Source organism: Muntiacus reevesi, chromosome 14 (genome assembly GCF_963930625.1).
Source record: "Muntiacus reevesi chromosome 14, mMunRee1.1, whole genome shotgun sequence".
In the NCBI taxonomy this organism is placed as follows: Eukaryota; Metazoa; Chordata; class Mammalia; order Artiodactyla; family Cervidae; genus Muntiacus; species Muntiacus reevesi.
In genome coordinates, this window is record NC_089262.1 from 49,797,225 (window position 1) to 49,821,479 (window position 24,255).

The 24,255-nt window shown below is 41.8% G+C and overlaps 1 protein-coding gene across 3 annotated transcripts in view; it reads right to left on the minus strand.

Annotated features, from left to right (window-relative positions):
- PDE4D (phosphodiesterase 4D) overlaps nt 1-24,255 on the minus strand; it is a 1,548,416-nt gene that overhangs the window by 1,413,739 nt on the left and 110,422 nt on the right. Inside the window, exons 1-2 of one of the 3 annotated variants that reach the window (XM_065905741.1) lie at nt 18,426-18,516; nt 5,607-5,677 (exon numbers count right to left, since the gene is read on the minus strand). The gene's annotated coding sequence lies outside the window, so the exon portion shown is untranslated. Of the gene's footprint in view, nt 1-5,606; nt 5,678-18,425; nt 18,524-24,255 lie in introns of those variants that run through there. The other 2 variants (XM_065905747.1, XM_065905742.1) reach the window with 2 other exon arrangements.

The following is a 24,255-nucleotide window of genomic DNA, read 5'->3' on the forward strand; positions in this document are numbered from 1 at the left end:
TCTTTTTATTGGGAATCTTGGGTCTGTCTTCATTCATTCAATCAATCAGAAGATACCAACTGGGCACATGCTACACGAGGATTACAAGATGATGAAGACAAGACAGCCACCTCTGTCTTCAGGTGGTTCTATGCTAAGTGTTAAAATAAGGATATATGTGATCTTCAATTAAGGAAGCCCAAATTATAAAAGCTGTGTAAGGAAAAATACTTTTCTATACTAAGATTTTGGAGAACACAGCCTCAACAGAATAATATACTAAAAATGTGTTGGAAAAAAATGAGTTCCTAAAGGTGGGTCTTATAAGAAAGTAGTAGCTGACTTTCCCCCAACAAAGATTTGGCTAAAATAACTAAAAGGCTGGAAGTTCCTATTTCTATTTCATTCTTCGAAGTGGTTTAGTCAAGAAGTTGAGTCCAACTTGTAACCACATGGCTGCAGCCTGCCAGGCTCCTCTGTCCATGGGTTTCTCCAGGTAAGAATACTGGAGAAGGTAGCCATTTCCTTCTCCAGGGGAATCCTACCAACCCAGGGATCAAAATCGAGTCTCCTTCATTGCACGTGGATTCTTACTGCTGAGCCACCAGGGAAGCCCGATTTCATTCTTGGGGCAATAAAAAAGAAAACTACCTGTTCCCTAGAGACCTTTTGGTGTGGACAACTCTTTTAGTACATGGCAAATGGCTTCTAAACACATCTAATAAAGTCTCTGCTGGCCTTTATAAAAAGCCAGCTTACATTTCCCAAAGCCTTTCCTGTGTTCTTTATCTATATGCCAACATTACAGAATCATTTGGTAAGCAATCACCCTTATCTATCCATCTGAACACACATGCATGCACATACATACATGTGCACATGACTTCTCCCATGTTTCTAGTCACACTATTTTCTTACCAAACAAGATATGCTTCTTCCACCTATTCAACCTCTGCACATCTGTAAACGCCTTTCGTTAACTGGAAGGGCAGTGGGTGGGTGGAATGTCCCTGTAGGGGCAGAAGTGGATGTGGCTTAGCACTAGAGGAAGGTCTCCTCCAGCAGTTTTCTGGAGGGAGAACAGAACCCAAGGAACAGGTGTGACTGATACATGCAAACAGGCAAAGCAGACTTGGTTTTCAAAGCCATATACCAACAATGTACCCTTATTCCTTTTTGTCTCAGACAAAGCAGGAAAACAATCGTCAAAAGCCCCAAATTCAGATTTATTGCAGATGGAAACCTCAGCTAGTCAGCCTTATTTGACATCATTAATCTGAGGAAACCACAGAGAGAATATTCACACTCAGCTGAAACGTAGCTGCTTTTGGGAACAGCTAAGGGAGGGTCCACAACCTTTCAAGAAGTAATCCACAACCTTCACAGAGAAGATCTGCCTTTCAACGTGCAATGGCTCAAAACAAAGATGCCACCACGTACGCAGCTGCTATGTACTAAGGGGAAAGTATGTGGGGAACTGTGATCAGAAGCACAGAATCCCATGGCTGGAGGAGGACACAGTTAAGGAACCAACCTCAGCGACCAAAGGCCAGAGAGTTTCAAAAGGTACATTTAAACTTGTGTTAATCACTCAGTCGTGTCCAACTCTTTGCAGCCCTGTGGACTATAGCCCACCAGGCTCCTCTGTCCATGGAATTCTCTAGGCAAGAATGCTGGAGTATGTAGCCATTCCCTTCTTCAGCGGCTCTCTTCCTGACCCAGTGACTGAACCTGGGTCTCCTGCATTGCAGGCCGATTCATTACTATCTGAGCCATCAGGAAAGCCTACATGTAAGTTTAATGGGACATAAACCCTTACATTCTAAGTGCCTCCCTCCGTATCTAACATTGTACGTGGCTCTACAGGAGTCACCTCATAGGGACAGTGCTGAGTCATCAACTCTTCTCCCAGGAGCTACTGCACATGCAGTTGGCGTTTGTGCTCTTATTATCATCAGGAAAGAACCCTATTTCAGCATTCCAAGTCAAGGGGCCACAATTGGAGAACGAATAGAGAATTTCGGGAGGCAGTCCTGACCCCATGACTAATAGTCAAGTGAGCACTATTTAATTGAATTACCAGTTGAATAAAAATTACTTTAGGAAATGAACTATAAAACTCAGGTCAAGTTGTAACATCATTATTAACAACACTACCGGAAGTACTAAAGACCTTGAAAACATGATCTTGAATGCTCACTAGAATTCTGCAAAGTAGGTAAGCCTCACAAGAACCTTCCCTACATGCACTGAACTGTATTCATTTCTAGGGTTAGCTGACTGAGTGATGATTGAGTGAGTGATAATTCAGCAAAGCCATTCAATGTAGTATGTAGCATAGTGATCAAGCACATAGTAGGTGCTCCATAAATGTTGGCTGAATTCAAGAATTAATGCATTGATCACAAACTGATAATCACTTACCTGATATATCTGTGAAAATTAACCAGTCACATAAAATACATTAAGGGGGGAAATCATGATTGGATTACAAGGAGATCAAACCAGCCAATCCTAAAGGAAATCAACCCTGAATAATCATTGGAAGGACTGATGCTGAAGCTGAAACTCCAATACTTAGGCCACCTGATGGGAAGAGATGACTCATTAGGAAAGACCCTGATGCTGGGAAAGATTGAAGGCAAGAGGAGAAGGGGATGACAGAAGACAAGATGGTTGGATGGCATCACCGACTGAATGGACATGAGTTTGAGCGAGCTCCAGGAGATGGTGTAGGACATGGAAGCCTGGCACGCTGCAGTCCATGGTCATAAAGAGTCAGACCTGACTGAGCAACTGAACAACAACATGATTGAATGAATCAATAGTAATTCTGATCAAGAGGCTAATGACAACCACTCTCAAACACCCAAATGTGCTTTAAGCTATAGACAATCAAATAGTCTCCTTTTTGTTGCTTCTGCATTTTCTCTGTTCAAGTCTAGATCCTGGCGCCTGGGAGCCAGGATTTCTAAACACTTCTGGTTTGGCACTGCCTCACTCAAATCAGTTTTTGCTCAAATAAACTCAAAAAAATTTTAAGTAGTGATTCTGAATAAGAAAATGAGACATTCTTTGATAACCAGCCTACTCTTTCTATTCAAATAAATCAATCTGTGCCAAAACCAAGGAGACAAATAATAAATGAATGTCCTTTATTTTTTCATGACTATACTTTGTGTCCCTCTTGTGGTTAGGTGGAGCCAGGCACAATGACTTCTATTCAGTGAGTTTTTGAGTTCAGGTGCCTCATGCTGGTTCCGCACAAAAGCACTTAACCCCTCTGAGCTTGCTTTCCCCTCAAGCATGGCAGTGGGCAACATCTGAGATGCTGGCTACTCCATCAACCTGTATCCCTGAGTGAGGATGATCAGCAGAGCGCCTGGTCAACCCACAATGGACACACAGTGTGAATAAGAAATGAATCTTTGTTCTTTCACCCCTGGCACTGTTATGGTAGCACATCTTATTCCAGACCAATTGATAAAGGGAATACAATTCCAGGATGCTAAAGTTTCCACAAAATAGCAATGAGCCATGATCACATCAAAGCTCAAACTCATAGCTTCTGAATTTTGCTCACCTCTATCCCAGACCATCTTCTAATCTTCCCTTATTATTACCCTTACTCTAATCGGTTTATTAATTTCACAAGAGTTTTAAAAATTCTGCTCTCTGCAACAGGCTGTGATCAGTGCTGGGAATAAAAGGGAGAGAAGGCAATTTATGTCCCACAGAAAAGCAATACATGTTCTAAATGAGATTACATTTGGAGCTCAGCTCGACAGATGTGAAATAGATAAAAAAAATTGTCCTGAGCCTCTCCTTCCTTGTGTTTGATCTGCTCCTATGGACTGGTGTCAGAAATCTCTTAACCACAGAAACCCTTTTTGCTTTCTTTTGTTTCAGATCTTGACAAGATGACTGGTGGGTCAGATGAGTCATTGTTTGGCAATCTAAGAATTGTCAGTTGTACTTTCATATTTCATATTTTTCTGTCAAGAGGCAGCATTTAACAGAACTGTATATTTTCTGCCACATTGTAACAACAAGGATGGTGACTGACAAGAGTTAAATCTCTATGGACTAGTCACATTAGTTAAAATTTCATCAGCATCTTGGAACATCTCCTGTCCAACATGTCTTAGGGGAAAGATAAGAAATATTATTTTACTTCTGTTTGATTTTAAAAGATTAAGTTGGTTGATCTTGGTCTCTGATCACTATTCATAAACAAATACATGGATCATCATAGACTCTCAGGGTGGTAGGAGGATGATTCCTTTTAAAAATCTGACACTAGCTATGGGCTTTATCTCTGGTCACTTATCATCTTAAGTGTATGCTTCCCCCTTCTACTATCAGAAATGAATTTATCAGCCCTGCAGACAGGCTCAAAGCAAACTTGAAGCCCACTATGTTTATTTTCTGTTCTGAAAAAAATCTCATCAGCCTCCCTATTCTTGTCAGAATTATGAAGATAAAGCTTTGATGTACATGATTTGAAAAAATGAAATCCACTGTAAGGTAATATTAGGGCTTGACTTTCAAGTATTATACATTTACTTCTTTATTGTTTTAAGGCAGTGCTAGTGATTAACTGCTCAAATCATGTAGCTAATTTCACCATTCCCATATTTTCCCATTTCGTCACTGTCCTCTGTCCTTGTTCTTCTCCAATCCTGACAAATAATAAAATAATATTCCAGTCAAGAGTGAAATAGTTACAGGTATAGCCGCTGAATGGGAGCAAACTAGTTCATCTAACAAATACCTTTGAGTAATGACTTCACACTAGATGCTGTTATAGACTCTGAAAATAGAGCAATAAAGTACAGTAGAGGAGGCCATACTCATGAGGCTCACATGTCAATGGAGAGACAATAATCAATAATATTAGTTCAAATAAATGCTGTGAAGAAAATGAAATAGAGTTATAGGATAGAGTGATGGTAGAGCTGGGCTTACCAAAGAAAACTTCTCCAGGAAGGTCAAGTTTGAGTCAAAGTTCAAGTGAAAAGAAGCCAAAGAGTTGAGGAAAGAGACATCTAGAAAGAAGGACCAGGAGGTTCAACAAGGAGCTTGGAGTGAGAAAGAGCTCAGCCCATTCAAAGAAGAGAAAGAAGACCTTACTAGATGGAGACAAGGGAGAAAGGGAAGGCAGAGGCCAGCTCAAGATGAGTCACAGAGTTCAAAGTAAAACCCTTGGATTTTGTTTCAAATCCAGTGAAAAGTTATTGGAAGATTTTAATAGAAGAGTGAGATGAAATGTAGATATGCAAATATCAGTCCAATCATCTGACAAAACAGGATGCTAGATCTGCCTATTCTACAAAGAAAGCATGGGGATATCCCCCAAGTCCAGGGGGTAAACTCCTGAGCTCCCACTTATCATTAGTGTTCCAAGGCTCACACTTGCCAGCAACCAACAAACTCAGGAGGAATATGTACCTGCCTTTTCAGAAAAGCCACCTACTGGGATGTCCTATTAAGCTACTTCCTAAATTCTTACTTTACCAATGTGATGTGTTACTCAAGCCAGGATCAATCAGAAGACAATTGTCAGCTGCTGTGTGGAGGATGGTCAGGAGGGGAAAACCAGAAACTAGAGACACAGGGTATCTTACCAACTCTGGTCCAGCATTACATGGGCTCATGTGAAAGTTCCTTAGAAGGCGCCAGAAAAATAATCAGCTTGCTGTAAAATATTAAATTTAATTTGTGTTAAAATACATAATAAAATATAAAGCATTAAATATATTATTAAATATTACTGAATTTTATAACATGTTTCATTCTGATCTTAATAGTCTTTCATAAAACCTTAAAAGACTTTCTGCCATGGGATCAAGTGAAATGTCACTTTTCTTCTTAAGCAAAAAGATAAAATTTATGAACCATGCATATGCCAGTTCTGTGAGATGCCATCTTGATTAAAATTTGCCTAAATTTGCTTTCAACTTGGCAGAGCTCCATGGGTGCTTAGACATTAAAACAGCTGGCCTTTCTGTCAAGAAGTTTTGTATTTCTTTTTAGAAATGCAGATTAAATTGAGTTACTTTAAAATCCCCACTCTTGAAACCAATATATACAGATAAGGTCTATTCCCAACAAGAAAGTTTTATTCCCATCCCTCTCTTTTTACTGCCAGTCCTAAACTCCTTTGTAAGCCCACGGAGGACCTCACTGAAAAGTCTTGAGAGACTTGCTTTAATCAGGAAGCAGTAGGCTAATAATTTTTTTTTAATAGCCACCAATAATGTGTACTTCCCATGTGGCACAGTGGTAAAGAATCTACCTGCCAATGCAGGAGATGCAAGACACATGGATTTTATCCCTGGGTCGGGAAGATCCCCTAGAGTAGGAAATGGCAACCCCTCCAGTATCCTTGCCTGGGAAATCCCATGGACAGAGGAGTTTGGCAGGCTACATATAGTCCATGGGGTCACACAGAGTCAGACATGACCAAGCACAATCATGAAAAATGCCTATCCTCCAAAACGTAGAGGGATGATTATATGATATCTCTACTTCAAAATTCACTAAAAATAGAGAAGTTTCCCATTCAACTACAAGATGATACTGGACACCCTTCTAAGGACACACATACATCCCTTAGAGGCAGAGGTCACAAACTGACAACCAAACACCTAATGTGATCAACCTATTTTCCCCATGTTAACATGTAGTAACAAGCCTTACAATGTTCACATAGTATTTGTAAACATTTGAATTGGCAGTAAATATTTAAAACTCAGGAGATTTTACAACTTTATTTTCAGCTCATTTGAAAAAAAGTCTAAAGATCTGAAACTTCTACAAGTACACACGCTTGCTTTTCTGCAAGACAACAATCCCCAGATGGTGAGAAATGGACACTCTCCATGGGTGGAGAAATATTCAATTTGTTAAGACTCTACCATGCCCTATTCTGTTGTAATCCCTCCCTGCACCATTCACTTACAACAACTGTCTGACCAGTGCAAACCCTCTTTGGTAATGAAGAGACAGAGTGAATGGATATATGGATGGATGGATGGATGGATGGATGGATGGGCGGGTGGACAGAATCCAATTAAGCCCCAAATTATGCAGCTTGCTGAACAGTAAATTTTTATAGCAAGCACTGTTTTGTACCAAATACACTAAGGTTCCAAGACTTCCCCAAAATTAGAATTTTGAATTCCTCAGGCTAACCAAACTGAATAATAGACTTAAGTAGTTGAGACTAAGACTCTCACTACTTCCAGAACTCTAGACCCAAGCATTTCTGCCTGCTCTTCAAAACAGGAGACCACGGAGGTGATCATGACCATTTGCTAGCACACATGGCACCTTTGTGAAAAAAGTTCCCCTTCCTGTGGGTGGAGGCATCAATGGCGTGGCAAGCAGAGTATGACTTCCTTTTCACTGCACTCAATTCCCACATCAGCCCAATTGTATGGTGATTAACCTGCACAGATATATGAAGCACCACAGCCCTGGAAGTGAACTTTACACAAACCACAAATGAAATCAGCATGCAAATGAAATTCAACCAAAGAGATGCATCTGACAAGTCAAGAAATTAAAGGGACATGAAGATCTGTGTATGTTTTCATTGGTAACCTGGATTTTTAATCTCTCATGTGAAACAGATCTTAAAACTTTTGAAAAAGGGAAATAAGTGAACACTACCCCAGGCTAAGAGAGGTGAAGATCAAACCATTCTACCTAATCTCTGAGATCATTCTGTCCTGATGAACAGGTTTCCCACATGGGTAGATACACACAGTCTATTCAGAAAACCAATTTTATTTATTAGGGGTAAAAAAATTTACAAGAATTTTTTCACTTTACTGTTTTTTGAAGTATAGTCAAATTTACAATGTTGCAAGTATACAGCAAAGTGATTCAGTTATTATACATACACATATATATGTATATTCAGATTCTTTCCCACTATAGGTTATTATAAGATATAGTTCCCTGTGCTATACCGTAGGTTCTTGCTGTTTATCTATTTTATATATAGTAGTGTGTTTATGTTAATCCCAAATTCCTAATTTATCTCTACCTCCTTCCCCTTCAGTACCATAAATTTGTTTTCTATGTCTTATGAGTCTATTTCTGTCTTGTAAATAAGTTTATTTGTATCAATTTTTCCCACAAATTTCACAAATTCCACAGATTCCACAAATAAATAATACCAGATGATATCTGTCTGCCTTTTTCTCACTTACTTCACTTAGTATGATAATCTCTAGGTCCATCCATGTTGTTGCAAATGTCATTTCACTCCTTTTTATGGCTAAGTAATATTCCATTGTGTGTCTATGTATAGATACAGACACACATATACACAACTTCATCTTTATCAATTCATTTGTTGATGAACATTTAAGGTTGCTTCCCTGTCTTGGCTATTGTACCTAGTGCTAAACATTTGACAGTGTGTACCTTTTCAAATTAGAGTCTTTGCCTTCTCCAGATATATGCCCAGGAGTGGAACTGGAGGGTCATGGGGTAGCTCTAGTTTTAGTTTTTTAAGGAACCTCCATACTGTTGTTCATAGTGGCTACACCAATTTGCATTCCCACCAGCAGTTTAAGAGGGTTCCCTTTTCTCCACATCCTCTCCAGCATTTATTGTTTATAGACTTTTTGATGATGGCCATTCTGCCTGGTATGAGGTGATACTTCTTTACAGTGTTGATTTGCATTTCTCTATAAACCTCCAACCAGTCCATCCTAAAGGAGATCAGTCCTGGGTCTTCATTGGAAGGACTGATGCTGAAGCTGGAACTCCAATATTTTGGCCACCTCTTGCGAAGAGTTGACTCATTGGAAAAGACCCTGATGCTGGGAGGGATTGGGGGCAGCAGGAGAAGGGGACGAAAAAGGATGAGATGGCTGGATGGCATCACCGACTCGATGGACATGAGTTTGAGTAAACTCTGGGAGTTGGTGATGGACAGGGAGGCCTGGTGTGCTGTGATTCATGGGGTCACAGAGTCGGACACAACTGAGCGACTGAACTGAACTGAATAATTAGCAACTTTGGCCATCTTATATCTTCTTTGGAGAATGCCTATTTAGGTCTTCTGCTCATTTTTGGTTTTTACAAGAATTTTGTGTCAATAAGAAGTCTATATCAAATGAAAACTTTGAAAATACAATTTCTTTTTCTTTTTCATCTTAAGTAGCCCATTCAAGGTAATTTTTTCCTCCTCCTTAATGGAACATGAATTTCAACAAGTTGTGCCAGTCTTACTTCCCTGCAATTTTCCCTGTCTTAACTCACTGTTCAATTTTGTGTTTCTCGTGCCTGCTGAGACCTTCATACTCTGAGCTTTCAGTGGGAGTCCTGACGGCCGTGCTCATCAAGTTTGTCAGTACAGTCTCCTGTGCTTTTTGAATCTGAAGAATAAGCACTTAACACAAAAGGGATATTTTACCAGCCCACTGGAAGTAACAAATGTCAAGCATCCCTTTGACTCTCCTAGAGGAATCATCGGGGCTAAGCCTCCAGCCCCAATATGACCTCATGCTTCCACTTGACCTGACGGAGCTGCCCTGACCTAGAAGGAGGTTAAGAAAAGCCCTGTCCTCTCCAGAGAAAATACTTTTGAATAATGTATGTCATCACTGAATGTTCTTTTTCAGATCTTATAGACAGTGGAAATGAAAGAAGCATTATGGAGAAAGAAATTCATTTTGCATCTCTGAAATATCTTTGATCTTCTCCCATTCCCTGGTTTTACCCAAGGACAAAATATTTGCAAACACTTCAAAATGTAGTCAGGCAATTTTCCCTTTCATAAAATAACAACAGTAATAATAAAGTTGTCTTCATCTAACATAAAAGTGCTACATCCTTCTCCTAAAGAGAGCTGGTGTTCTGTTTCAATTTACAGGGACAGAGATGTGACTTCATATTCCTTCATATGCAACAATGTTGGAAAGGCACTGCAGTTGACCAGTGTTGTCACTGTAGCCCCTAGGACACAGTACATGACATGGTTGAATAGTAAGATTCTGGGCGCTGCCACCTTGAGATGTACTCAGTAGGAGTTTCACAGGGAACATCATGACCTATGCTGGCTGGTGTGGGGGTGACAGGACATGTTGGGGGAGGGGTCCCTTTTTTCCCCTCTCCTACAATCTCACTTTAATACATAAAAGAGGAATTCCCACAGATACCTACTGGTACTCGGGAGGAGGTATCCTTCCCTTGCTCTGTCATCCCTCCATTTTCCATTATGGGTAGAGAAAAGGATTATCTGCTTGTTGGGTCCCCCTCTTGCTCAATCTCTCTTTCACTCCCCTCCCCTCGCTCCCTCCTTCTCTATATTTGGACTGCTCCATCCCACCCTCTCCATCACCCTCTCTCTGTCCTTCCTCTCTCCTCCTCCTCTTACTATGACTTTCTTCCTCCTTATAGCTCTCTGTAATTCTCCTCCCCTCTACTTTTCACTCTCCCTTTCATCATCAACTACAATCCTGAAATCACAGATGTTCTTCTGCCCCTCTTATTTAAATCCATAGGGGCAGAACTAGCTGCTTGGTGACAGAAAAAGTCAGTCCACTGTGGGGAAAAATGGTGGAAAGTCCCCTGGGCCCAGCTCCATAATGAAGATGTGCCAGTATTAAAGAAGAGATTCTTTATGATATCTGAATGAGTTCTTCAAAGCTCTCAAACTTTTTGGCCAACTCAATAGAAGTAAATAAATGGGTATTAACAAGATAGACCAAAGGGAAATTATACACAATGAAATTTCCTCTTCTATTTGTATATCTGTCCAGGTGATTTTGAAGGATCATAAAATGAAGGACAGGGATCATCAGATTCTCAAATGATGACTGCAAACTAAAACAGTCCAATAAATCACTTATGTAGGATGTTTTCTTGTTGTTTTTTTTATTTGGTTTGGTATTTTTGGCCATGCCACCATGGCATGTGAGATTTTAATTTCCTGACCAGTGATCAAATCCATACTCCCTGCAGTGGAAGCACAAAGTTTTAAACACTGGACCGCCAGAGAAATCCCTGGAGAATGTTCTAATATAGATTTTATGTTTATAGTCATTGTGACTTACATCCTGACTTTTTAATGATAATTGTACATACTATGATGCATTAAATCCCTTTGCACATACACTGCTGTTCCTGGTGGTTCAGTTGGTAAGAATTTGCCTGCAATGCAGAAGAGCCAGATTCAATACTTGGGTTAGGAAGATCCCCTGAAGAAGGTCATGGCAACCCATTCCATTACTCTTTCCTGGAGAATTCCATGGACAGAGGAGTCTGGCGGGCTATAGTCCATGGGATCACAAAAAGTTGGACACAACTATGTGACTAACACTTTCACTTCACTTTTCACTTTCATTTTATTATAGTGTAATTTTAATTAACATAGATAAGCCAAAAATTTTTAAAAAATCATTCCCTGACCTCTATGTCTTTATTTCTCCATTGGTCTAGAACACATAGAAAGGACAGAGTGTAATTAAGCCCTCAGATTCCTAATAACTCCCACTGCTGAGAACAGAGTGCACAAACAGAAAAAAAAGTGAGTCAGCTGATTCAAGAACCAAGGAGGAAGAAAGTGAGCCCTGCATGGGAGCCCATCACAGGGAAGCTGGGCCCAGTGAGAAGTAATGAGTAGCAAACACATTGCAAGCTATACTGACTTCTTAACCTCATCATTAAAAAAAAAAAAAAATCCTATGTTTAACAAGGCTGAGAATTGTCTGCTCATAGTCATGAGACCCTGAAAAACGAAAGTCAAGAAAATAAGGAGGAAAAATCAGGTCAGACATGAATAGAGGCCATTCTGTTGGTGATATTCAGTTACAGGCTTATGCCAGGATTTCAACTGGGAGGAATTAGAAGGTAATATCCAAAACCTGTCATGTAGTATTTGTACATATCCAGTATTGTATCACTGGAGAGAACTGAGTTAATATCTGTGAGTCACCCCGCCAAGAGCGGGTGGGCCAGGTAAGCAGCATCCCTAACAGAACAGACTTCACAAGGCTCATTCCTGCCAGAAGGGCTCTGGGTAGGGCAACCGTACATCCCCGTTTACACAAGACAGTTCTGCGTCACATCCGTTGTTCAGCATAATGATTAACAGCACATCTTTTTATTCTCAAAGGATCTCAAATTTCATGATCACTTAAAGGTCCCTTTTGTTGTTGTTGTTGTTTAGTCGCTAAGTCACGTCCAACTCTTCTGCAACCCCATAGACTGTAACCTGCCAGGATCCTTTTTCATGGGATTTCCCATGCAAGAATACTGTAGTGGGTTGCCATTTCCTTCTCCAAGGGATCTTCCCAACCCAGGAATCAAACCCATGTCTCCTGCATTGGCAGGCAGCTTCTTTACCACTGAGACAGGAGGGAAGGTCCCTTTAGGTATGTGCTATGTAGTGGATTATTTGTATTCCATTACAGGTGTCCAGGGCTTCCCTGACAGCTCAGTTGCTAAAGAATCTGCCTGCAATGAGGGAGACCTGGGTTCGATCCCTGGGTTGGGAAGATCCCCTGGAGAAGGAAAAGGCTACCCACTCCAGTATTCTGGCCTGGAAAATCCCATGAACTGTATATGTATAGTCCATGGGATTGCAAAGAGTTGGACACGACTGAGCAACTTTCACTTCACTTCACTTCACAGGTGTCCTAATATATGTCACAGATTGCATTCTACAGAACCTCTGGAGCTGGGGAAGAAAATGTAAGTGAAACTTATTTAGAAATTATCTTCATCAAGCATTAGAGATAAAATATAAGGAAAGATAGAATACAAATCAACCCAAAAAAGTAAGAAGCAATATGAGGAAAGAAAATGCAACGCTGCCCTTAATTTCCTCATCCTCTGCCTTAGAGTTGGTTACCCATGAAAACTGGAAAGCAATCTTAGAAATGAATATAATCCATTTATAAAATTTTTTAAACCTTTGATTCAAGAGACAAATGGTCTTTCTATTTTAACCAAAATACCTAAGTAGCGAATAGATATTACTAAGACAAAGATCTTAAACCTAGTTTTCTGAGGAAAAGAAAAAAAGGTACTTTCAGTGTATACATAAGAAAGAATTGTCTTCCTTTTAAAGCCACATAGAGAACTTAACTGTTACATTTCTCTTGCTAGGAGACCACAGACCATAAAAAGCCAAGTTCAAGCTCACAACTAGAGCAAAAGCTTTTACATCGCCTATAATTTGCTTAACATGGTAATGCAGCCATCAGTTTCCCTATACAGAGGTCTAGTGCCTAGTTAACAAGCAAAAATGAAATAAGGTCAAAATATGAGCTGTCAGGGTCTCCACTATATCCACTTTGAATTAAACAACTGACTCCTCCCCATGTTGCACTATGAAAATGGCCTGACTCATGAAACAGGACAGGACATAGTCACACAGATGATGCAATATTCTATCTTCAATCCCATAACAGCTACACAGCAAATTCATCATATCAAGATGCTCTCTACATCCATTACCTAGAAAGGCAGTAATTCTACCTCTTCCATCACAACCATCATGTGTCTAATTTCTCCCAGTCCCCCACATCCAATATAACTGAGGACACATTCAATAATTCAATCTTTTCTGCTGAATGCACTTGTCAACAATTTCAATACTGCCCTGTCATGATTCCAGCCTGCCATCCAGGCCATATGTACTTTTCTTCTGTATTGAAATAAAATATAAGCACAGAGAAGGACAATGGACCTTCATAAAATTTTTAAAGTTAGTACACTGCAGCATCCTAGAAGCCCCCTCTCACGTTGCATCTCAGTTATCTTTTCCCCTTAAAGTTAATCACAATCCTGAATTCTGAGGCCAAAGGTCTGTTTTGAAGCTTCATATGAACAAAATCATATAGCATACATGCTTTGGGTTGGCTTCTTTTCTCAACAGTGTGTTTTTGAGATTCATTCATATTGTGTGTGACTGTCTCTCATTCCTCTTTATTGTTGTATGGTAAGTTATGTTTTGACTACACCACAAATTCGTGAGCTGTTTCCATTTTCTGCTATTACAAATAATGTTACTATGAGCATTCTTGCACATGTCTTTTGGTGGTCTGATGTACAGATTTTTGCTAGATATGCACCTAGGAACTGAAATCTTAGACTCTAGGTTATTATATATGCTCTTTCACAGATACTGAAAAGCTTCCCAAAGTGAATCTACCAATATATACTCTTATCAGCAGTGTTTCTATTGCCTCTCATTCTCAGTGGTGCATGCTAAGTCACTTCAGTTGTGTCTGACTTTTTGCAATCCTGTGGACTGTAGCCCACCAGGCTCCTCTGTCCATGGGATTCTCCAGGCAAGAATACTGGAGTGGGTAGCCATGCCCTTCTCTAGGGGGTCTTCCCCACCCAGGGATCGAACCCACATTTCTTATGTCTCCTGCACTGGCAGGTGGGTTCTTTACTACTAGTGCCACCTGGGAGGCTGTCAGTCATTTCCCATTTTAGCCAATCTGATGGATGTAGTGGTATAGCATCAATGTGCTACTGTGGATTTAATTTAAATTTCCTAGGGTCTGATGAGGCTGAACTACCCAGATTTCCTTTTCTGTTTGTTTTTGGCTGTGCTGGGTCTCCACTGCTGTGTGGGCTTTTCTCTAGTTGCAGTGAACTCTCTCTCTCTGGTTGCAGTGCATGAGCTTCTCATTGCTGTGACTTCCCTTGTTGCAGAGCATGGACTCCGGGCTCATAGGCTTCAGTTGCAGCACATGGGCTCAATCATTGTGGCTCCCATAACAGCTCTAGAACACAGGCTCAGTAGCTGTGATGGATGGGCTTCATTAACCCTAGGCATGTGGGATCTTTCTGGATCAGGAATCGAACCCATGTCTCCTGCACGGGTGGATTCTTTACCACTGAGCCACCAGGGAAGCCCCCACCCAGATTTCTTAGCATTGGAGCTTTTACTTAGCCAGTGGTCAGTCTCAGTCCTTCAGCTCCTCTCTGGTTAAACTTATGAAGGATGCTGCCATAAGAATCAAGGGGTGTACACACATTCCACTCAAAGCCATGCTGCCTGTTGGCCTTTGTCCCGGTCTACCAAACACTTCCACATCAAGACTCAGCCACCTAGGTATGTCACTCTGGAGGCCAGCCTCTTCTCTCCCGAAGTAATCCAGTCAGACACACGCTTCATTACAAACCTACCTGTGAGCTCCCCATATGATCTTACTTCCCAGTAAAGGGAAGTTCCTACATGTGAGCATCTGTTATTCCCTTACAGCTCTTACCAGTTCAGCCTTCTCTCCAGCTTCCCAGGAAGCACTGGTCTTCCTTCTCTCCAAAACCCTGCATCTCTGGGGAAATGTGTTGAGTTCTCTTTACCACTTACTATCTAAGTGGTCAAGTGCAAGTTATTTGACCTCTTCTGGACTCGGGTTTCTTACATGGAAGTGACAGCATTGTTTACCTCACAAAATTGTTAATGAGAATTAAAGGATTATGTGCTTTAAATCCCTTCTTCAATGTCTAGTAGGTATTTTGCACTTGGTAATAGTATTTTTTTCCATCACTCCTTTTATCTCTCCACCATTAACCTCCTCCTTTTACTTTATCAAGAAGGAAAAGGAGAAAAACCCTTGGCTTCTGCAATCAAGCCTGATGCTGATTCTTGACTAGCTCAGTTATTAACTTCCCTGTATCACCTTTTACACTCTCAAAGGGATCTGGTTGGGTGGTTAGTTGTTGGTTTTTATTTAAACAGTCTCAAGTTAAATATTAGAATAATTTACACTGAAATTTCAAACTTTGGTGCTGCTTTGAAAGAACTTAGAAGATCTGGCAACACTGCTCATGTTCCCTCACAGAAACAGATCACTGGAAATGAGCAGCCACTGCCCCTCCTCGCCCCCCACGCCTGGCCATGACCTCTCTGGTTGGCCACACTCCTCTCCCTTCCCCCTTTCCCACCAGGCTGGTTTCAGTCCTTTAGGCCTCCTCACCAGACTGACAGCTTTTCAGTTTGCTACGTCCTCTCTAGATTCTTGGAGAAGGCAATGGCACCCCACTCCAGTACTCTTGCCTGGAAAATCCCATGGACGGAGGAGCCGGGTGGGCTGCAGTCCATGGGGTCGCTACAAGTCGGACACGACTGAGCGACTTCACTTTCAGTTTTCACTTTCATGCATTGGAGAAGGAAATGGCAACCCAGTCCAGTGTTCTTGCCTGGAGAATCCCAGGGACGGCAGAGCCTGGTGGGCTGCCGTCTATGGGGTCGCACAGAGTCGAACACGACTGAAGCGACTTGGCACCAGCTCTATATTCTTAGAGAACAAAACGACAACTGTCTAAGATCTACAGGATACTTGTACTTAACATTGTTTGTTTTACAAGTATAGGCTCCAGGTTGTCCAGATTCTTAACAACTTAAAATTGCCAGGTCTGGTCGGTTAGCCCCTAGAACGGATTATCACAAACTTAGTGACTTAAAACAATACAAATGTACCGTCTTTCAGCTATGGGCATCAGAGGTCCAGTATGGGTCTCAATGGCCTACATTGGAGTTGGCAGAGCTGCATCCCTCTCTGGGGGCTCAGAAGAGAACTCACTTTCTTTCCTTTTCTAGCTTGTGGAGGCCACTCTTATCCTTTGGCTTATGGCCCTCTTTCTCCATCTTTATAAGTCAGCAAGGACTGGTGGAGACTGTCTCATGCTGCGGCATTCTGACACTTTCTCTTACACCACTGCCTCCCTCTTCTGCTCTTGAGCACCCGTGTGATTACATTATGTGTGTGATTCGCTCCATCACATCCGACTCTTTACAACCCCATGGACTGTAGCCTGCCATGGAAATCTGTCCATGGAAATGGACACGGAAATCTTTTCTCTGTCCATGGAAATCTTCAGGCAAGAATACTGGTGTGGGTTGCCATTCCCTTCTCCAGGGGATCTTCTCGACCCCAGGATCAAACCCAGGTCTCCTGCATTGCAGGCAGATTCTTTACCATCTGAGATACCAGGAGAGCCTTCCAGATAATCTAGGATAACCTCTGCATCTCAAAGTCATCTGATTATCAACCTTAATTCCGTCTCCAACCTTAATTCCCCTTTCCAGGTAACACAGCACATTCATAGGTTCCGGGGTTAGGATGTGGACATCTTGAAAGTGGGAGGAAGGAGGAATGGAGGTGAGCATTACTCTACCTTGCACAGCCCTCAATACTCTTAATAAGCCTTCCTTTTCTTGAAAAAATAGTTGAGCTACAATTGTTAATTTACCTAATAATGTTGCTACAGTTTCTTCAATTCAAAAACCAAACAAAGGGACTTCTCTTATAATCTAGAGGTTAAAACTTCACCTTCCAAGGCAGGGGTACATGTTCAATCCCTGGTCAGGGAGCTAAGATCCCCCATGCCTGCCAGCCAAAAGACCAAAACATAATACAGAAGCAATATTGTAACAAATTCAATAAAGACTTTAAAAATGGCCTAAATTAAAAAAAAAAAAAAAATCTTTGAAAAAAAAACAAGCCTTCAAAATCCAAACAACTCATAGCCAACATGGTAACATTCCCATGGCAAAGAAAGGAATTTTCTCCTGCATGCCTATAAATTCCAACTGGCACTTTTTCTTGCTCCCCCAAAACATGATCACCTTTATGGTCTGTTAGGAAGAATGAAGCAGAGAGGGCAGAGTAAAGAGGAATGACATGAGCTACAGATCCAGGTGCAATTTCACTTGGGGATTTAAAAAGAGGAAACACGAAGGAGCATATCAAAGAAACTTCTGTGTTGCCTCGGGTACTCTAAGCCCTCAGCACAGCTCTGAATAAGAATTCAGTCTGAGAGTAATCCTAAACTGCTGAGGGTGCCCGTGAATATTCCACCATGTTCCCTCTCCACAGTGTTTCAGATATTGCCCAGGGAAGGTCATCTGACTCACCCATGACACTATCAGATTTAAACAGGAAAACACAAACAAGACAAAGCAAGCAAAATCACATGGGATACTTTCATGTATCTCTCTCCACATAGATAATAAGGACATTGCTTCCAGTTTACAAAACTCATTTGCTACTTCAAATCTTATAGATTATATAACATGCTTAAAATCAGTTGAATATATATGCATTTTCTCTATATAAACTTTGGAGAATTTTTCAGTGCACCAAATAATTTTTAAATATAGTGCATTTTCATTTCTATCTGAATTAATTTCCCAAATCATACACAAAGTTAACTAGGTAATCAGACTCATCCTTAGGAGTCCAGCTACAAAGCTGGGCAACAGGATTGACTTTACCCTCCTGAAAACACTGCCATGAGTCCACAGTCTTCCTGGAATCAACTCCTATATCTAATCAGATCCTTGTTCTTCCTACTTCTAAACATTTTCAAATACTCCTAATTGCTTCTCTCTTAAACTTTATTTTCATAACACTTATGAGAGTTCTAATTAATTATCAAGGTAGATTTTTGTTTACCTCATGAAGACAGAGACATTTCTTCTTTCTTCCAAGTTTCAGCTCTGTGCCCAGCATACAGTGGACTCACAAATGCCACTGAATGAATAAAGCTCTTGTGTATCTTTTTAGTACACATATTTATTCATGCCAGGCACTATTTTAAGTCTTGTGCGTGTATTAATTCATTAATTCTTAGAACCAATTCTATTACACACGGGCCATTATTTTCTCATTTCACAGATAAGAAAATGGGCATAGAAAGGTTCACTGATTTGTACAAAGTCACACACAGCCACTAATAACAGATAAGTGCTCAACAGATTGAGTACTTATATGTGCCAGGCAGGGCTGTTGCTTTGCCACCCAAGGTAACTTTGTCCAAACTACAAAGACAATCCTCCTTTAGGACGAATGAATTTATGAATTTAAACAGGCATCTGCTCCTCCAGGATGGTTAAACTCCCTCCAGGGCACAGGGGTTGTAAATCGAGAGCATGCTCCCACCTGCACTGGCCCTCCAATCCTGAGCCTTCTGGCAGGGCACAGCCAGCATAAAACACAGGGCATGAACACCTCCCCCACAAGCTGCTCCGAGCACTAAATGGTGATTATCCCATAGCAATCCAAGAAACAGGCATTAGTATTATCATCCCTATTTTACAGAAACAAGACCAGCAGCCCACAGAAGCAAAGTGACTGCTCAGAGCTGTCCAGCTATTGGGGGACAGTGCTAGGACTCAAGCCAGGCACTGTGGCGCCAGGGCCCACACACCTAACAATACTCCCTACTGAAATTCTTACTCCTGGTCCTTGCAGCACCCTCCTATCCAGTCTCCATGCCCCCTGACTAGTCCCACAACTTAATCCACTCTTGCAACCAGGTGACCTTCATAAAGGTACAAACCTGATCGTGTCTCCTTCCTGCTCAAACACTTCACTAGCTCCTGTACTCCCCTCAAGATAAAGTCAAGGCTCCTTCCTACGGCTGAGAAAGTTCCTTGTGATCTGATCCTGGCCACAACCCAGTGGAACCCCTGACTCTCTTTCTCTGTCCCCACCCCTCAAACATTCTGCCCTGTGAACCTTCATGCTTTCGCTGCCACCGGCCTTAGCGGAGGACTGTCTTTCCACCTGAAGCCCTTCCCTCCCCTCATTGCAGTTGACCAGCTCCTACTCATCACTCATGTCTCAGCCTAAATGTCCTCCCCAATCCATGTTCCCAGAACCCTCAGCCTAAATTAGATTCCCTAGGAGATTCTTTTATCACACCACGTGTTTTCTTTACAGCAAGGTCACATGTATGTGTTTACGCGATCATTCAATCGAAACCAGTTTTCCCCAATCCTAAGTATCAGGACAACAGGGGCAGGGTCTATTTTGTTAGTTAACGGTAAACTCAGGAAGCCACATCTCCCGGTTCACACAATCAAATCCTTCTGAATGTCCCTGCCAGGCTCACCGTGCTTCCTCATCACACAATATACTGGAGCAGCCTGGCTCTGTCTATCTTCTCCCATCAATTGTAACTATGTTAGACACTAGGAGCACAAAGACGTAATCTGACTCAGACCCTACTACTGAACCTCCAGGATCTAGCACGTTGCCCAGCACTCGGCAAGCACTCAAACACCCCAGAGTAAATGAGCAAAGGAGCGTCAGTTCCTGGCTGTATTATTGCTGTGTTATCACTGCTGTAAATGACATCAATGAGCTGAAGAATGGTTCTACTTTAACCATTCTAAAGAAACAGAATCTACATGGAGCACTGCGAGAGTTTTGGGGGGCTTCCCAGGTGGTGCTACTGGTAAAGAATCTGCCTGCAATGCAGGAGACTTAAGAGATGCGGGTTTGATCCCCGGGTCAGGAAGATCCCCTGGAGGAGGGCACATGGCAACCCATTCCAGAATTCTTGCCTGGAGAATCCTGCAGACAGAGGAACCTGGTGGGTTACAGTCCATAGGGTCACAAAGAATCAGCCACGACTGAAGTGACTTAACGTGAAAGTCTCCAGCTTCAAAATCTGACCCAGCATGTTCCCCAGCCACAGCAGACAGGGAGGCCAACTCAGGCCTTGATGAAAAACGACCTGTCAGCTTAGTCAAAGATCTCAGCAGTGACCACTCACACAGAAAGCTCAGCATCCACTTTCAAGTCCTATAGAGACCAAGGCCACAGAACTACAGAGGATTCTCCCAGAGGGGAACTACCATGGTTATCAATAGACATATCACTCCCCCATTAAAGGAAGATCTAAAAGACCCAAATCCTTCTAAACTGATAATTAAATGACTACCCATCCATCTGAAAAGAGGAGAAGGTTCATTCAAATAAAAAGAAGCAAAAGCAAATTTAAACTAAATTACTTAATAGCATTTTACAAGACCATGGAAGAAAAGCCATTCCTGAAAAGGATGTTTTCTTCAAAGGGAAATATAAAAATCTTTTCTATATACAGAATATACAATGGAGGCAACATTTTGTCTCACTTTGACTTTGTTACAGAAAGTCTCCTCAGGCTTGGGAACAGTGAAAAGATCCTTACAGTTACAGAATAGAATTCTATTGTCTTGTCCACTGGCAAGTCAAGATGGCTAAAGTTGTGTGTGAAGGAATTTCAGAGCAGACTTGGAGCCTGTAAACATGACGTGTGAACGGCTGTATCCTGGTAATGACAAGGATCCCAAAATGCCACAGACACATTGGTATTTCATTAAATTAATATTAGTAAGACTATTTAATGATAACACAATGGTCCTGGAGTTTTCCCAGTAGTGAAGGGGACATATGTTGAGTTGATCAAACTTCATCTTCTCTCTAATTCAAGGCTAGGTCTCTTTCTAGACTCTACACTCTAATTAGCTCCACACTCTAATGAGTTTCCCAGGTGGTTAAGTGGCAAAGAATCTGCCTGCCAATGCAGGAGACACAATAGATGCAGGTTCAGCCCCTGGGGCAGGAAGATCCCCTGGAGGAGGGCATCACAACCCACCCCAGTATTTATTCTTTTCTGGGAAATCCCATGAACACAGGAGCCTGGCAGGCTACAGTCCATGGGGTCGCAAAGAGTCGCAAAGACATGACTGATTATGCAGACACACTACTTCTAGTCCTAATATGTAAGGATGTAAAAGTTTGCCTCCTCAATTCCTTCATTCTGTGTCCACTAATCATCTGTCTTGCTACTCAGCATCTCATTAGTGCTGGAGTTAATACCTTAACACAGATGACACACAGTTTTCTTTGCTTGGTTTAAAAGCCGTCTAAAAATTTTGCCCCCTTGACACAAAGTAGAAGCCTAAGTAAAATATCACTAAAAAAGTTAAAACCAACATGTTGCTGACACCACACACAATGGTTTCATCAGCTCTACAGCTGTTAGGCACAGCCCAGCTGAGAGCGGACTCCGAGGGCTGTGGCTCTTCCCAGGCAGCAAGGAAGCCCCCACCACGGTCACAGTCACCGCCTGGGGTCATCGAAGTCCTCTGGCTCTCCTTCCCACTAATCGGCATCGTTCCCCTTTAGTAACTGAATCTGGAACAGATTTCTTTTAGAGCAGCTTTTTAAAATTGTAACCAGGAAAGAAAAAAAAAAAAAACCTTAAAAGTCACTCACCCAAGAAGCCGTTTTGGCTTATTTGCTGCACTGCCAGGGATTGGTTTTTATTTTTAGGAACGTTTTCATGAAGCCAGGCTTTATCTCTTTTTACCAAGCGAAATAGATCCAGTTTCTTTTATTCATCCTTTACTCTCAGTCTGCTATTTTTGGCCTCAAGAGCTATTTTCTCCAGTAAGAGGGGTGCTGCCCCCAGGATAACTAAAACTTGAATGGGCAAAGACAGCCAAGCCCATGGGTCCCTTCTCATGAAACCCAAAGTGGCATGAGAGCTCAATCTCATGAAGGGTCCCTGAGACACAGATATTCAAAGGAGGCTGAGTAGGTCGGTGACTTGGTGGCCCAGGACATGAAACTTACAAAAAAGCAGACCCTAAACAACATTTTTTTTCTGACTGCTCTGTGATGACTTCCACATTGTATGGTCCTTTGGGTGCACAAAGATCCTCTCTACCGGAGGTTTCCTTTTAATATACAAAGACCCTAGAAGGAAGGCCACTGCTATACTATTCACTGTTTATGTGTTAATTAGAAGACACCCTTCCTGCATACCCCACATCAGGACTTGGCTTGTGAGAAAACCATGAGTTGGATCTCAACCTCCCCACACTCCCTTGCCTGGCCTCCCTGTCATTCAATAGCAGCTGGGTTTCTTTGTAACACTGGAGGCAACATTATTTTTCCACTCATTCATCACATGTTTCAGGCATGACTATGACTAAGGTACCTGTCATCCTTCTCAGTAAATGACTGTCATGAGCAATAGTGTCGAGATGCTAAGATAAAATAGGTCCAGTGTGGGTGAATATTCAGGTTTAACCAGAGCACAGGAGAGCCATGAGTGGTTGAACTTAAAAAGGAGCTTTCCTGACTAGTCAATAGAAGACGGTGAATTAAGGCAATTTCAGAGAAGGGAAATAATTCACCAACACGGAGCTTTGCAGGTATAGACTTGGTGATAGTCAACAGAATAGATGGGAGTGTGACGAGAGCAGGAGGAACCTGGAGGCAGAGAGGCCAGCTAGGAAAGGTGAGAGATTATATTATTATCCAAGCACTCACCACCACCTGCCAAGGGAATACTATATACTCCTAATCCATTAACCTTAGTTCTGCCTACATGGCATTCTTTAGCCAATTGTATGGGAATGCATAGAAAACATGCCATTGTCAAGAAAAACTTTAAGAGCCTTTAAGTGGTTCTAGCACATGCTCTTTTATAAGATCCCAGAGCAGAGCTGCTCCTTCGGTCTGGATCCCAGGATGACAATCACATGGAGCAGAGGTGCAGCTGACTCAGAATGAGTAAGTACGGATTGAGGGACCTTCCTGGGTCTGCAAGCTGCTCAGATTTGGGGACCATTATTGCCGCAGAGCTTCCTAGGTTCACTGATGTGGGAAGCTAAGGTACCACGAAGGCGAAGGCAATAAGGTCTTAGACTAGATGGACATGAGCAACACTGGATAGGAAAGGGCAGACACAGTATTATAACAACAACAGACCATCATCTAACATTCATTTAGTATTTATATGTCCACTCTTCTCTTAACTACATCTCATTTAATCCTCATAGAGCTAGAAACACATACCTGTTTTAACACCAAAGTATTTGCTCTTAACCCATTTTTGCCGGTAACCAATAAAGCCTGGTGATTGTAAGGTTAACTCAACAGAGCTGGGTTGCTCAAATCCTGCATGTTCTCAAAATTTTCCTGTCTCCAGGACTTGGCCAGCTGTTAGTAGCTGAGCTCTGAGTTCTTAGAATAGTCTGCCGGGTAAAAGTGTTGTATGCCTGAAGCCATGAGACAAGCAGTATCAGTCTGGTCAAATAGTTTATACTAACAGTATGATTCACAGTGAATGACTGTCTTTTCCTGGGGATCTGGAGTCTGCACAACTGAAATAAATCACACTGGCATTGCATGTCTACATGACTGATTCCCAATAAAAACCCTGGACGCCAGGGATCAGGTGAACTCCGCTGGTTCCCTGGCTGCACATCATGTCACACATCATTGCTCCGAGAATTAAGCACAGCCATGCAACTCCCCTGGGAAAAAGGTTTGGAGGTGTGTGCCTGTTTTCTCCTGGAAATCATGCCCAATGCATCTTTCCCTTTTCTCTTAATCTCTATCCTTTTACTTCAGTAAACCACAGCCATGAGTGTACTAGCTTTTCTGAGTCGATGTATTCTTTTAGCAGGTCATCAAGCCTAAGGGTGGTCTTGGGGTGTCA